The sequence below is a fragment of the Gavia stellata genome, chromosome 8, assembly GCF_030936135.1.
Source record: "Gavia stellata isolate bGavSte3 chromosome 8, bGavSte3.hap2, whole genome shotgun sequence".
NCBI lineage: Eukaryota > Metazoa > Chordata > Aves > Gaviiformes > Gaviidae > Gavia > Gavia stellata.
The window spans coordinates 16,043,654-16,056,607 of NC_082601.1; positions in this window are offsets into that span (position 1 = coordinate 16,043,654).

Genomic DNA, 12,954 nt, shown 5'->3' on the forward strand with positions numbered 1-12,954 from the left:
ATTACTCTACTTCAAATTAATCTTCTCTCCTGTTTTTCTAAAGTCTTCTGTCCTTTTCTGATTGGGAACAATACTGAAGACTCGAATCCTGCCCATTTTACTTGTGCTGCATGGTTTTAGTGTGAGGCTGAAAAACCATCTTTTCAGTCACAGACATCCTAAGGGTAAGAAAAGGAGAAGTCCCACCAAGGGAGGTTTTTCACACCCTGCTTGTGTCTGTGTGACATACTGCCTTCGCAGGGCTTCTGAAGAGTATGTAGAATTTCCTGTCAGACTTGAGGGTTTCTGACAGGAGTTGAATCAATCCAACAGCTAAGAAAAAAAAGATCTTATTTATTGCAGTACTCTTGATAAGAATTAATTCAAGACAATTAATTGTGCAGCTGAATCTCTTTCTTTGTCCCCTACACCCTTCTGCAGTCATCCCGGGGTTTCCCCATGGTGATCCTTTTTACATAGATTAAAATCAAAGAATCACAGTATGAGGTAACAACCCACAGCAAACTAGAGATGAGGTTACACATGCAACAGGTGCTATTTTTCCAGGCAGTGCACTGCAAAGATATGTGGCTGGTTATTTTTTTGATGGGAGGAGGGGACAAATAGGGAAGAATAAATACATGACAGTTTGGATAAAGTGATTCTTCACCCCTTCTTTTGGAAGACTTTATGAGAAGTAGCATCCAGTGAATAGAAAGCAGTCTTGGAATTATATCATTCTCATGTGAAGAGGAATATGTGAGGCCAGCCCCATAACCAGAACTCTAACCAAGCAATTTTATAAAGCCGTTTATATTGAACTTGGTATTGGTGCCATTATTCCTCAACCGTGGTCGACAACAGCCCTTTTGCCTCACGCTGGCTGTTTGCATGATAAATGATTACTTGAGAGTGTTTCTGCCGGATGATATGTGTAATGATGGAGTCATTAGCTGTGTTCCCTTTACGTTGCTATATCTTTTGCGGTGAAATCCTGGCAAAGAAATGCTCTTTTCTCCTTCCTTCCTTCCTTCCTTCCTTCCCCCAGATAAAGCTGCTTTGTTTGGCATGGCAGGAGGGGAGGAATAAGTGAGCACATGGGCTCCTCTGCCCATGTTTGAGTCATCTTATCTGAAATGGCCTCTGTATGAGACATCTCTGAAGTCCTAATGTACTTAATTGGCTTTATGAAGAATGGAATAGGAAGGAGGGGAAAGCCCACAGGTGTGTATTTTTCTGTAGCCAAACTAATAGATACAAATCATCCTTCTGCTTTCCTACATGTTAGTTTCCAGGAATAAAATTTCTACAAAGTGCAACAATAAAGCACAGAGCAGCTCCAGCAGTGGAGTAGCTGGAAAAGGGAGACTGAGCAACAAAGCAGAGTCCTCTCATTTCTCAGGTGACTAAATTACTTTCAGCTGTCTTAGGGCCTGATTCTGCTAGATGCTGAGCTTTCTTAAGGAGGATCAATTTCCCATCACCCAATGTAGATATTAGTGTTGCTGCAAACATTTCAGATACAGCTCAGTGGCTCAGTCCTGGGCCGGGGAGCAGGTGTAAGTGGCATGCTGTCTGCAAGCCCGGACCTGGCAAAACAGTGTAAGTGGTTTGTTTGTCCGTTTTTCCTTATCCTTATTTAATATAGCCCAGACTGGTAAAACTCCTTGAAAATTTAGCTAAGTTGGTGTGCATTTGTAAAAAGAAAGAACTGCACATACGTAAATGCATGCATGAGTATACAGAAACACGTGCATTCATACCTGTGGATGTAATGAGATGTGAATATTTATATGCTACAGGGCTAGTCAAATGAATACGTTTGAATGGACTTACCATTTAAAATCCTATCTTCTAAATCAGGATGTCCATATTCTTCTTATTAAAAGGTAGCTAAGAGATACTATATGAAGTACTGTAATATTAATTCCTTTTTTTTCTTTTTTTATTATAATGCTTCCTTTAGTGAGGGCATCATCTGATTTACTTCAGTACCAGTTAAAGGCAATTAAAATTTTTTTTTTTTTAAAAAGAAGAAATGCAATTTTGCAAAAATCTGCCAGCATTAAAATTACTTTCATTTTCCACAGTTCAAATTAGACCTTTTTTTCCATCTGTTACAAACCATTTCTGCTATTTTTGTTAAAATTGCTCTTTAAATGGGGGGGGAGGGGGTGTCTTTCCTTTTTTCTTTTAGATATCAGTCTAGATAACATTTCTCACTAAACATGGGGGATAATACTTCTTATATATAAAAAAAAAAAGTCAGGATTTATTTTAATCGAAAACCTGAGAGTATCAAAGAATTGTTTGGAGGTGTTGTTTGGGTTTTCTTCTTTTTCCCAAGACAAGTTTCATAACAAAAGTAAAGGTTTGGTAGAAGGATACCAAGGCTCTTTTTTTTTCCTGGTGCTATGGTATGTAACCTCTGAAAATTATTATTGCTAGGCAGGGAATTTTAGGCTATGAAATTTCTAAGTCATTTAGATAAGGATTTAGGCACTGCAAATTCCTGTTTTCCTGAAATGACTTGGCCAATAACAGCCATGCTTATAAAGATATTTAGTCATGAAAAGTCTTGCATGACTTGCATCCAAGGAGTTGGATGCCTAGAAGGACTGTCTGAGAACCCTGGTGTCTGGCTACAGAAAACAAATGAAGGCTGTCTGTCAGAAAGCTAAATCCTACTAACTTTCAGTAAGACATAGGCTGCCACATGAGTGAAGTGTGGGTTTCAAAGGAATTAGTCTCCTAATGATGTGGATCAATGCTTAAGTGACTAAACAATATGAGAATCTGACTCTAATTTCAGTTGGATTTCTGCTTCTGCCTTGCTGTGAAAAGTTTTAAAACACTACAAGACATTTAAATACCTTTGAAAACTGAGTCCCATTTCTCTTTTGGAAATAAAATGTTGGTCCTAAGTAATTCACCTATGTAATTTGCAGTAAATATTTCATCTGTCTTTATTCGCTTGCTAGAGACAAGACAGTGTGAGTGTTTTGAGTAAATTTTTAACATGTATACTTTTCTTTCTTTTACTTGTTCTTGCCATGGCACATCACTTAGGGTATGTCTGCAGTGAAAACAAAGCCAAACAAAAGACAGGCTTTTAATTCACATTGACTAAACCAGGATTCTCATCTGGGTGAACATAACTGTGAAAACAAGCCATTTAGGGCTGCACTGTTATCAGATTGTGTTCAGTTTTGAGATTCCCCTGACATTTAAGTTAAAACTGATGGCTGAAATTCAAACATGAGATTCTTTCTCTCTGCTTTATTTTAACATCATCTAGCAGGCTTAACCCATCCTATTTAGCAATTGCTCAATTTTTACAGTGTAAGCCAAACCCCTATTTTAATGAGATGTTTGTCTATATTAGCATTTAGTTGATCACATATTTCACGTATTGTGTGAGGAGCAATCAATATATCATATAGTTTCACTATGGTGAGGGGATATGAATCTTCTCCTAATAAAGTCAGCTATCGATTTTGCTGAGCATAAGATTGAGTCCTAGACCTATGGAAGCACTTGAAGACTGCTTTTATTTGAGTCTTTTTGGCTTGTTTTATTTTGCATTTGGTTTTACAGGCTACCTGTTTTTTGCTTGCCTTCCAGTCCTGTCCTGTGGTCAGTGAGGACTGGACAAAAGTCTCAGACATCCTTCAAGATCAAATGAATCACCCTCTAGAGGTGCATCTTTCTCTCCATTGATTATAGAGACAGGGTAGGCTCCTGGCAATAGGTTAGCTACTTCTAGCAGAATTTGCCTACATATAGGAATCTTACAGTAGTCTTGCAGCTCCAGTAGACACATCTGTACAGATCTTGAAAGAGACTTGGTTTTTATTGAGATGCCAGCTGTGATCAAGGAAGGACACCTCCTTGCATCTAAAATTACACTAGACATCTCTGGTTAAGAAATGCATGTATCTACTTATAGCTGAATACATGAAAATCAGGTATCAAAACACCCATTTGAGTCGGTGGCCATCCGATCAGTAATCTGTGGGGCTTGGGAGAGGATAGCTCTCCTTCCAGTCTGTTCTAGATCCAAAATCCATTCATTGCCTCGTGTGGGACCTTTGGCAGATAGCATACATGTAGACAGATCTACACAGATTTTATAATCTAAAGCTAACTCAGACTCCTAAGACTCCTTTCTAGTCCTGCATGTGTGGTGCCATTTGAGATGAACTAGAGTATCTCTGCAGCTCCAGTAAGGTTGCAAGTCTCCTGTCTGTCATGTCTCCTATCTGCTAGCCCCGAGCAGATATGTCTGATACCTGTTGGCTTTTCAAATTATAGTCAGTGACCATCCAGAACCCTTAAGCTCTCGATGAGATGAATCCCTGAAAACAATCCCATCTTCAGAACAAAATCAACCTTCCTTTCCATCAGTGTAAACCAATCAATTGAAGTGTGTCCTTCACCTCAGCTTAACAAAAGTGTAACAGGAGGCAGAATCTGACTGCTTTGTACTCCACCATGTCATACCATTGTTGTTTGTTGCCATCAACTACACAAAGCTTACACTGAAGAAGACCAGTTTCAGGTATTGTTCTGCACTGCCAACTTTTCACAGACACAAAGGCCTTTTTTTGTTTTTTCTTTCTAATTTATTTTTCAGAAAGGAACACTTTGTAAAAGACTTGAGCAAAAGCTGAGACTTTGTGAGGCTAAGACAAGTGCTATTTCAAAGCTTTCATGCAGTTTTGTAATGCCTACATTTAATAAACAATACATTTAATTAACAAGGCAAGTGATACAGTTACATCCCTGCCAAACCAAGGGCCTTATCCAGAGTCTTTTGAGGTTGGTGGGAGGCCTCTTGGTTGACTACAGTTAGAGTTGCACCATACCCTTGAGGGTTTGGGGAGTTTTCTTCACAAGTTATTATCACAGCTTCAAAGCATGATTTGTTCCCTTTGGTTCTGCACTTTGCTGTGCTTCCTTTTCCAATGAAAAGTTCTCCACGTCCCCTTTCAATGTGGGTGGCTCCCTGCTCTGTGCTCCTTTTGTACATGAAACTTCTAAACACACTCTTCTTTTGAGTCTGAAATAGCTTTTTTCTTTGGTTGTTTATTTTGAGTCATGCATATAGGAGTTTGGCTATTTCTATGTATTGATACTTATTTTTGTGATCCTTTGCACTAAGTTACTCTGACAAAAACAAAAACTGGGAAAAAAAGCACACTTTCTGGTGAACTATTGTAATTTGTAAGCTCGTTGTTTGTTGTTTGTAATGTACTGAGTCTATAAGCCAAGCTAAGGAAGAATTAAGGCAACAGTTTGTGTTGACAGCGTCACTCCATATCTTGTTCACTTCTGTTTTCTTTTTCTCCCCTTTTTTCTTTAATATGTGGGACTATCAAATTGGTGGTAGGAGGCAGAGGAACTTGTGCTACAATTCTAACTAAGGTCATGATTTTTCTCCTGGCAGTCACAGAAACCAAGAAGTCGCAGAAATTGCACGATTTTCAAAACGTCAGCCAGGTGTTCAGCCAGAAGGGAGACTGCACTCCACCATGGAGATGTAGTCACCTAGAGGTGGTGACCTGTAAGGGGGGAATGGAGACATTAACTCTCCAAATTACAATTGCAATGAGGCAGTGCAGGAGGCAAAAGCTCTCAGAAAGCTTATGTTGTTGGAATCCAGTCATGGTGACCATCAGGTGGACATGAGGGTTTCAGGTCCTTTCACATGATTCTTATTTGCCATGGCATGAATTACTAGTTAGCCTGCCAAAACATAGCCTTAATTGTCCTGATGATCTGTAAAGTATCAGAGATGTGCTTCAAACATGGGAGAGGATTTCAAACCTCTGCCTGATACTAATCTGAATCTCCTGTCGGATCACTGGAGCTCTCCCTGATACCCCAGAGAAGACTTGGCGATGGTTTCCTTCAAACAGTCGTAACATTTAATGAAATGCTGGGTACAACAGGTGATCCAAAGAATGGTGTTTGCTTAGAGACTCCTCTCCCTGTCCCTTCCTCACTTAGGATGCTTGTGGCAGCTTTTTTCTAAACTACTGACTGCTATTCACATTGCAACACCATTTGTTTCTTGATACGCCAGTCATTACTGTCTTCATAGATTTCAATCCCACAACCCTAGAGTCCGTCTGATACGATTTCTGCATGGGAAATTATTTACTCACTTTTGCATGCCATAGCCCTTTACAGTTCCTTCTTGCATCATTTAGGCAAACCATTTTCTGACGTGTTTTGTCATTGCTGCCAATGCTAAGCACGTGTATCGTTAAGAAAGAAAACTGATTGCTTCTGAGGTAAAGCTTAGATACAGCCATTCGCAGCCTCACATCCTGCTCACGACAACAGAGGAGTACTCGGACACCCAAGCCCACTTCATGAAATTTCAGATGGAGGTTAGAAGAGCAAGCAGGTACATGTTTTTTCAGGCATCCAGCCATAAAATCTCTACTCTGTGAGTTTTGCAAATGAAATGTTTAACATAGACCATTATATCTAAATGATAGCGAGAAGCTAAACATTGTAGTACCTGACTTGCTTTGAAACCCACTTCATGAAAGAAACAGAATCAGCTTCAGACCTCATTGTAATCCTGTTGAGGTCAATCTAGATACATCATAGATGAATTTAGCCTCAGATTGCCCTAGGCAAGGGCAGTGATGATCTGCAAACTGGGGCTGACGTATGAATTCAAGTCATCTCCTTCTATTTGTCATCCCCTACAGCTGTCAACAGGAGTTGCATTCACTACAATTATATGTCTTCTAGCAGAACTGTGGAAAAAACTTGGGATAAGGCAATGTACTTCAGCTCCACTTAAGCCCATGACATGGCTTATCTCACCTTCAGGAGTTTCTGAAAACATGTGTAGGGGAAAGGGTGATCTGCAGGTGGTTTGTTGCCAACCAGCTTGGAAGCCCACCCACTGACTTTGAAAGGATTTTATGGGGTTTTAATGGAGTCCACCCCTGGGTGGACTCTGGTGAACTGTATCCTACTTGAAAAATGAAGGCACCCTAAAAAGAAAAAAAAAAAAAAGGCAAAAAGAGCAGCTTCACAGGCTGTGAAAGCTAGCTGAGACTAAATACTTATAATAATAAAAAATTGGCTCTTTCTGCAGATGAGCCCTTCATCATTCGTTTTACTTTGTTCTACTCAAATTATATTAAATAAATCTCTCAGAACACTGCTCATTTAAGTAGTAAAGCAAAAAAAAAGACTTTTTTTTTTCTTTAAATGGTCCGTCCAAGGGTAATGCAAGAGTCTTTCAGTTACAGTAAAAAGCAAAATGGAGATTTAAATTATTCCCCTTTCACTATCTGGTTTTCTAAAGAGAATTCCACAGGACGTTGCCTCAGTCCAAGTCAGTTTTGTAGACAATGTAACATGTCTTAATACACTGTTCGGGGATTGAAAAAATTTAGCCTTAGCTTCTTTTGTTTTCTATGGTTACTGTTGTACAGAAGAAAGACTTAAACTGTAAATAATGTATATTTAATAAAAAGAGACCTTTTGTATGATTTTGTGTGGAAGACAAATGCCTCCTTCTGTGTTTTTATTTTATCTTATAGCTGAATGGACATTAAGAAGTGCTGATTATGGGAAAACTAATTTTCAGGCGTTTATATGTTAACTCTAAGCCAAAAGATCTCACTGGATAGTCGTAAAAGCTCAAGTGCGCACAACGTGAATTTATTGATTTCAGCTATTGCTAAAAGTTATTGTCAGAGGATATCTGGTCATCACCCACACCTCTGACATAACTGATTAATGCAGGTTTGCAGCACCTACCTTTGGCTGCATAAGGGCACAGATGCCTAAGGGGTTAAAAGTCATGTCTGGAGACATGCTTTAGTTCTGGTTACAAAACACGCGTAGTCATAACTCTACAGCTTTCCAGGTACCCATGCACACATACACATGCGCACATACATACACGCTCTCTCCAGCCTGCCATGCATAAACAAGTGTGTCCTGCTATAGTCATGTGTCCCCTCGTGCAACAACCGCACTGCCGGCTGTCACAGGGATCACACTTGCACGCTGCCACCTTCACACACATCCCTAGCATGATAAACTGGAGCTGTCTCAGTCTTGGGGATTGTGCCTCGGCTTTATGTTTTCAGTCTCACTGAATATTCCCCCCACCCCACTCCCACCCTGTGGAAACTGAGCACATAAATCTCTCGGTCTCCTTTGAAAGTCGCAGTCTTTGATACTACCAACAGAGAAACAGTAAACACTGACTTAGAAAATAGCAAATCCTAATTAAGTACAAAGAGGAGGACTCCCTCAAGAATTTCACATGCTTAGATTTGGTGCAACCCCTATCCAAAACTTTCAGGGTTTATGTATTCTGTGTTTCAATTAGCCGAAGAGTTTTATATTAGCAGGGGAGCTTTGGGTCTCATTATCTTAGGAACTTGTCTATGAGTTTTATTTTTTCATTTCTGGATGGGCTGCCATCCAGAAGGCCGGGTTAACATGTGGTCCTGCACAGAGGTGTGCTATTCTGGCAGGAAAACTCTGCAGTACCTACATTGTGGCTCTGCAGCCAACGGTGCCCGAGTGCCCATCTCAGGGCTGGTCCAGCCTACCACAGGTGTCCCAGTCCACAACCAGCCATGCAGCATGCAGAAGCAAAAGTCATCCTAACCAAGAGCACCCTCCTGGTGTCCCCTTGTTCCTGGTGGGGGTGGGAGAAAGGAGTTAGTTATCACTTGACTTAGCAGAAACTTCAAGTTACAATGAATCCCACACCAAGTTACTTTTCTCAGAAATAAATGAGCAAGTAGGAGCAATATCCATATAAATCTTCCAGCCTTCCTTCTTCATAGCTAGTATAGCAGGAGCAGTAACCTTATGAAGGCTTGTAAGGACAGTACCAACTCCTACAATTTTAGTTTTAATCCAACCCTTGGAAATTAAGTTTGTATGTCTTACAGTCTGGAAAAGTCACTGTGACTTGTTTTCTGTTTTTCTGAGTGGAAAGAGAGATTTATTCTTTTTTTTTCTTTAACTCCTTAGGTGGCTGCTTTAGCATGCTTTTATTTTATTTTTAAATTCATTATGCTGCTGTCTTCCTGAACTCTCATGTCACGAGTTAAAGACGTTATTCAGAAGGTTGCATCAAATAATTGCACCAGTGTAATGGAAATGCATATATCTATTTGGCAGCCTGGCAAAACATCATTAATTGCAGTTTATGGCTAGTTAGTAATGTCTGGAAGAGGAGTCAAGATATCATGGTGGGGTAGTGCCAAATCTCCCTCCTCCTCAGCACCTGCTGTCTTTTTCTATGAGGCAGAATAAAAAAAAAAATCGCTTCTTGCAGCATCCACACGAGTAGCAAGTGTTTTATGTTAAAGCTTTGTTCCTTCAACCGAAGGCCCATTGGCAAATGCATATAGGCAAATACCATTAAGTGAGCACTGCTGTGAAAGAAATGCAGGAAAGCCCTGCTGTAGTTAGCTGTGGTATTTTTTTGCTTTTTCCCCACAGTGTGAGGACTAGGCTGCTGCAGTAAGTGCTTATTTTTCTATACCTGGTAGTCTAGCAAGAAATCATAAAAAGCAGCCATACAAGGTCATATTGTTCCTCCAACCTCCCATGCTGGTGATGTCTGTATTTAACTCTTCTTAGCTTGAGACCATTGCTTTTTCTTTCTCAAAGCCTAAGCTAAATAGCCTTTGCCTCAATTTAAGCCCATTACAACCTGTCCTGTTCCCAAGGGAATGGAAAGAAAAGCTCGATCCCTTTCTGTCATGCAGCAGCCCTTTTTCCCTGTTTAACAGCTAGCTTATCCCTCCAGCTCCCCACACTCTTCAGCCTTCCTTATTTTTAGACAAACCAACCCCACTTCCCTTACATCTTTTCTTGCATTATTTTAACCCTATACAATCACAGAAAACAGCCTGATAAGAATTTAATGCTTAATTTTACCTGTTGGGGTGTCAGAATTCTCTGGGTGTAACTAATCTACAGAAGATTTTTTTTTTCCTTCCCCCCAATTTATTTTCCTCAGTCCTACTCCCTGCATCCTTTTCTAAGAAATGGATGCAGTTTTGGGGGCCAAGCCATGCTGCAAAGCCAAAACCCTGATGGGGCACCAATAGTATGATTTAGTCTACTATATGCAGCTCACACAGAGCAAGTATTACTGTGGCAAGAAATCCACCGTGTGTTGGATTACAGAGCTTCTGCCTCATTAGGAGGTACAAAGGAGCAGCCAGTTGTCCAAAAGACTGATTCTTAGTTCATTCCCACTTTTTGCAAGATGTTGGGCAATAGGAAATTAGGAACTGACAGGTCTGGTGGAAGATTTCTGCTTTATCCTTTACTTAGTAAGGAAACCATGTCTAAGTACAAGGTGACTGCTGGGTCTCTGCCATTGCTAAGCTACATCCACAGAGAAAAAAAACATTTAATGTGGAAGGGAAGTGGATATTTTGTGTGTTACAAGCTTCACTGTAAAATAATGCGTAATAAACAGGACAGAGCGGGAAATGAACAGGATCTGATGGAGAGAACGTGTGGATGATCACTGTATGAAAGGCAACAAGCTGCTACATAACAAATGAAGGATTCAGCATGAAATAGTTCAGCTTCAGTAACCTAAGCTAGCAATGTGCTAGCAAGTTTATATGGCTAAAATGAAGCATTTTTTTCCTGAATGAAGGATTGTGCACTTGAGCGGACTGTTGGCCTTGGGATTCCTATGTAAGTGATAACAAAACAAGTGAAATGTACAATGGACTTTTTGCTTCCATATGGACATCAATGCTAGGCAGTGGTCCTAGGACCTGATGCCTAAAATATCATAGTTCCCCTGACGAGACAACTGCTGGAGATAGAGTCACAGAAAGATATATCCCACCCTAAGTCTTGCTTAGGACTTTCTATTCTTTAAGATCATCCCTCACCTAAATTTGGTTGGGAAGTAAGAAAACCAGGAACTATTTCCCTACTGATTTCTCTCAGTCATGATAAGCCACGGTAAATAGTCAAACAGGCATTACTGCAGGACGTCTCTGCCCCAAGATACATCTGAACCCATATATGTGTGCTATCTTCCATGGGTAGGCTTTGCCTGAGATTTATGCAAAAGACTAATTAAGACCATAATTAAGGCCTGGTTTTAGTTATATACAAACACACACCCCAGGGTTCCCTGTTCCCACCAAGTATAGTCAAGAACTAGGCTGTGCATTTTAGGTTGTTCCTCTGCTCATGCAGCAGAGAGGAGCTGCCTTGCACAGAGATCAGCTTTGTTTCCTACAACTTCTGGTGCCCAGGACGGAGGAGCACCTCAGCGCCATACGGTTAAGCAAAAATCTCCCTTCATTAGTTCACCCTGTCCTCCTAAAAGGCTGCAAGCTGATGTGAAAACAGATACCTGCTTCCCACTGGGAGAAGACCATTTAAAAAGTGATAGGGAAAAGATGATGCGTGGCTCTGTCTCCCCCACCAACACTGCCGAGAGTTCAGTAAATATTGCAGTAAGAAATTTACTGCAGAAGGAAAGGATTTTCATTTTTGTTTTCCAGTGCAGACTGCGGTGCAGAACCCTTACAATCTGATCCAGAGGCTCCTCAGCATCATCAAGTTAAAGAAACTCTGTAGCTGCAAAGGAGAGGCCATTAAAGGGACTCCATCTGTCCACGAGGGCAGGAGATGGTCCTGGGATCTGAAACCCAGCACATCTTTTTGAGACACTACTGTGAGAAACAAAGAGAATCAGTCACTCCTCAAGATCAATATTGTTTTATATATACATATACACATGGATATATGCACACACTCTCCCATATATATATGCACACATATACACAGATAAAATACATATGCCTACATATATGTGTGTATGTATATATACATACATATGGGTGGGAGTGTATATATACAGGTATGTATATATAAACATATATATTTATATGTATAAGCCTCGCTCTGGCATAGGTTTCCACTTCTCAGCCAGTGAAAAGCCCCCTGATCCCTATTTCCATGGAACAAGATTTCGTCCTTCACAGTAGGAGGACCTGGGTTTGCTGAGGGAAAAGCAGCGATGCGCTGCTTCTTGCCTCTTATCCTATGCGGTATTTAAAAGCCAAAATCCCACTTGCTGCCTGGCACTAAATACCCATAAGCCTCGTGCGTTTGGGACCACAGCTCATGTGCTGACTCCAACTACAAAGAGGTGAAGGGAAAGACTGACTTTGGAGGCTGCTTTGGATCTAAGTGACACCTGTGATTAGTATGGTGGGTGCCTAAAGAAATTGAAAAACATTCTTATGATGGGAATAATGAGGAAAATTAGTGAATGTATTATGATCCACTGAAATAGACAGGACATAAAAAGTCACGAATTGGCCAATATATAAATATCATGGTGTTTTTAAAAAAGACTCCTTTATATTTGCTTCAGCCACTATCTTTCCTGTGCCTGTCATGACCCTAGAATCACTGCTACCCAGTGGTGAGGTTAGGTGTTGATGCAATTAAAATAAAAAATAAAAGACAATAATTAATAACAATATTTCTTTCCATTATGAGAGATTATTATTTAAAAAACCCAAACTGATAACCTTTGAGGGAAAGGTCAACTATTGCAAGGAAAAGAAGAACCAAATTGCAACTTCCCTACAACACTGTCTACAACCGATTTTTTTTTAATGCTTTGCAAAGATTTTTCATTAAGTGCACAGCTCCGTAAGAAAGACTGTGGAAATGCTCTTCAAAGAAGAGCAGCAGCAACTCTCTGAATCATAACAAATAAGAGCTGCAAAACAGGTTCCTGCTCCCATCAGAGCCAGTGGGTCCAGCAGCAAGACAGCCCTTTGCAGATAAGGGAACTGCATTTGAAAGGGAGCCTAACCGGAGGAGAGCCGGGCGCTCCTAAGCTGCAATTTTTGAGGGGCAATGGGCGTCCCCAGCTCCCTGGGCACTGCTGTTCCACCGCAGTAATGGCAGGCT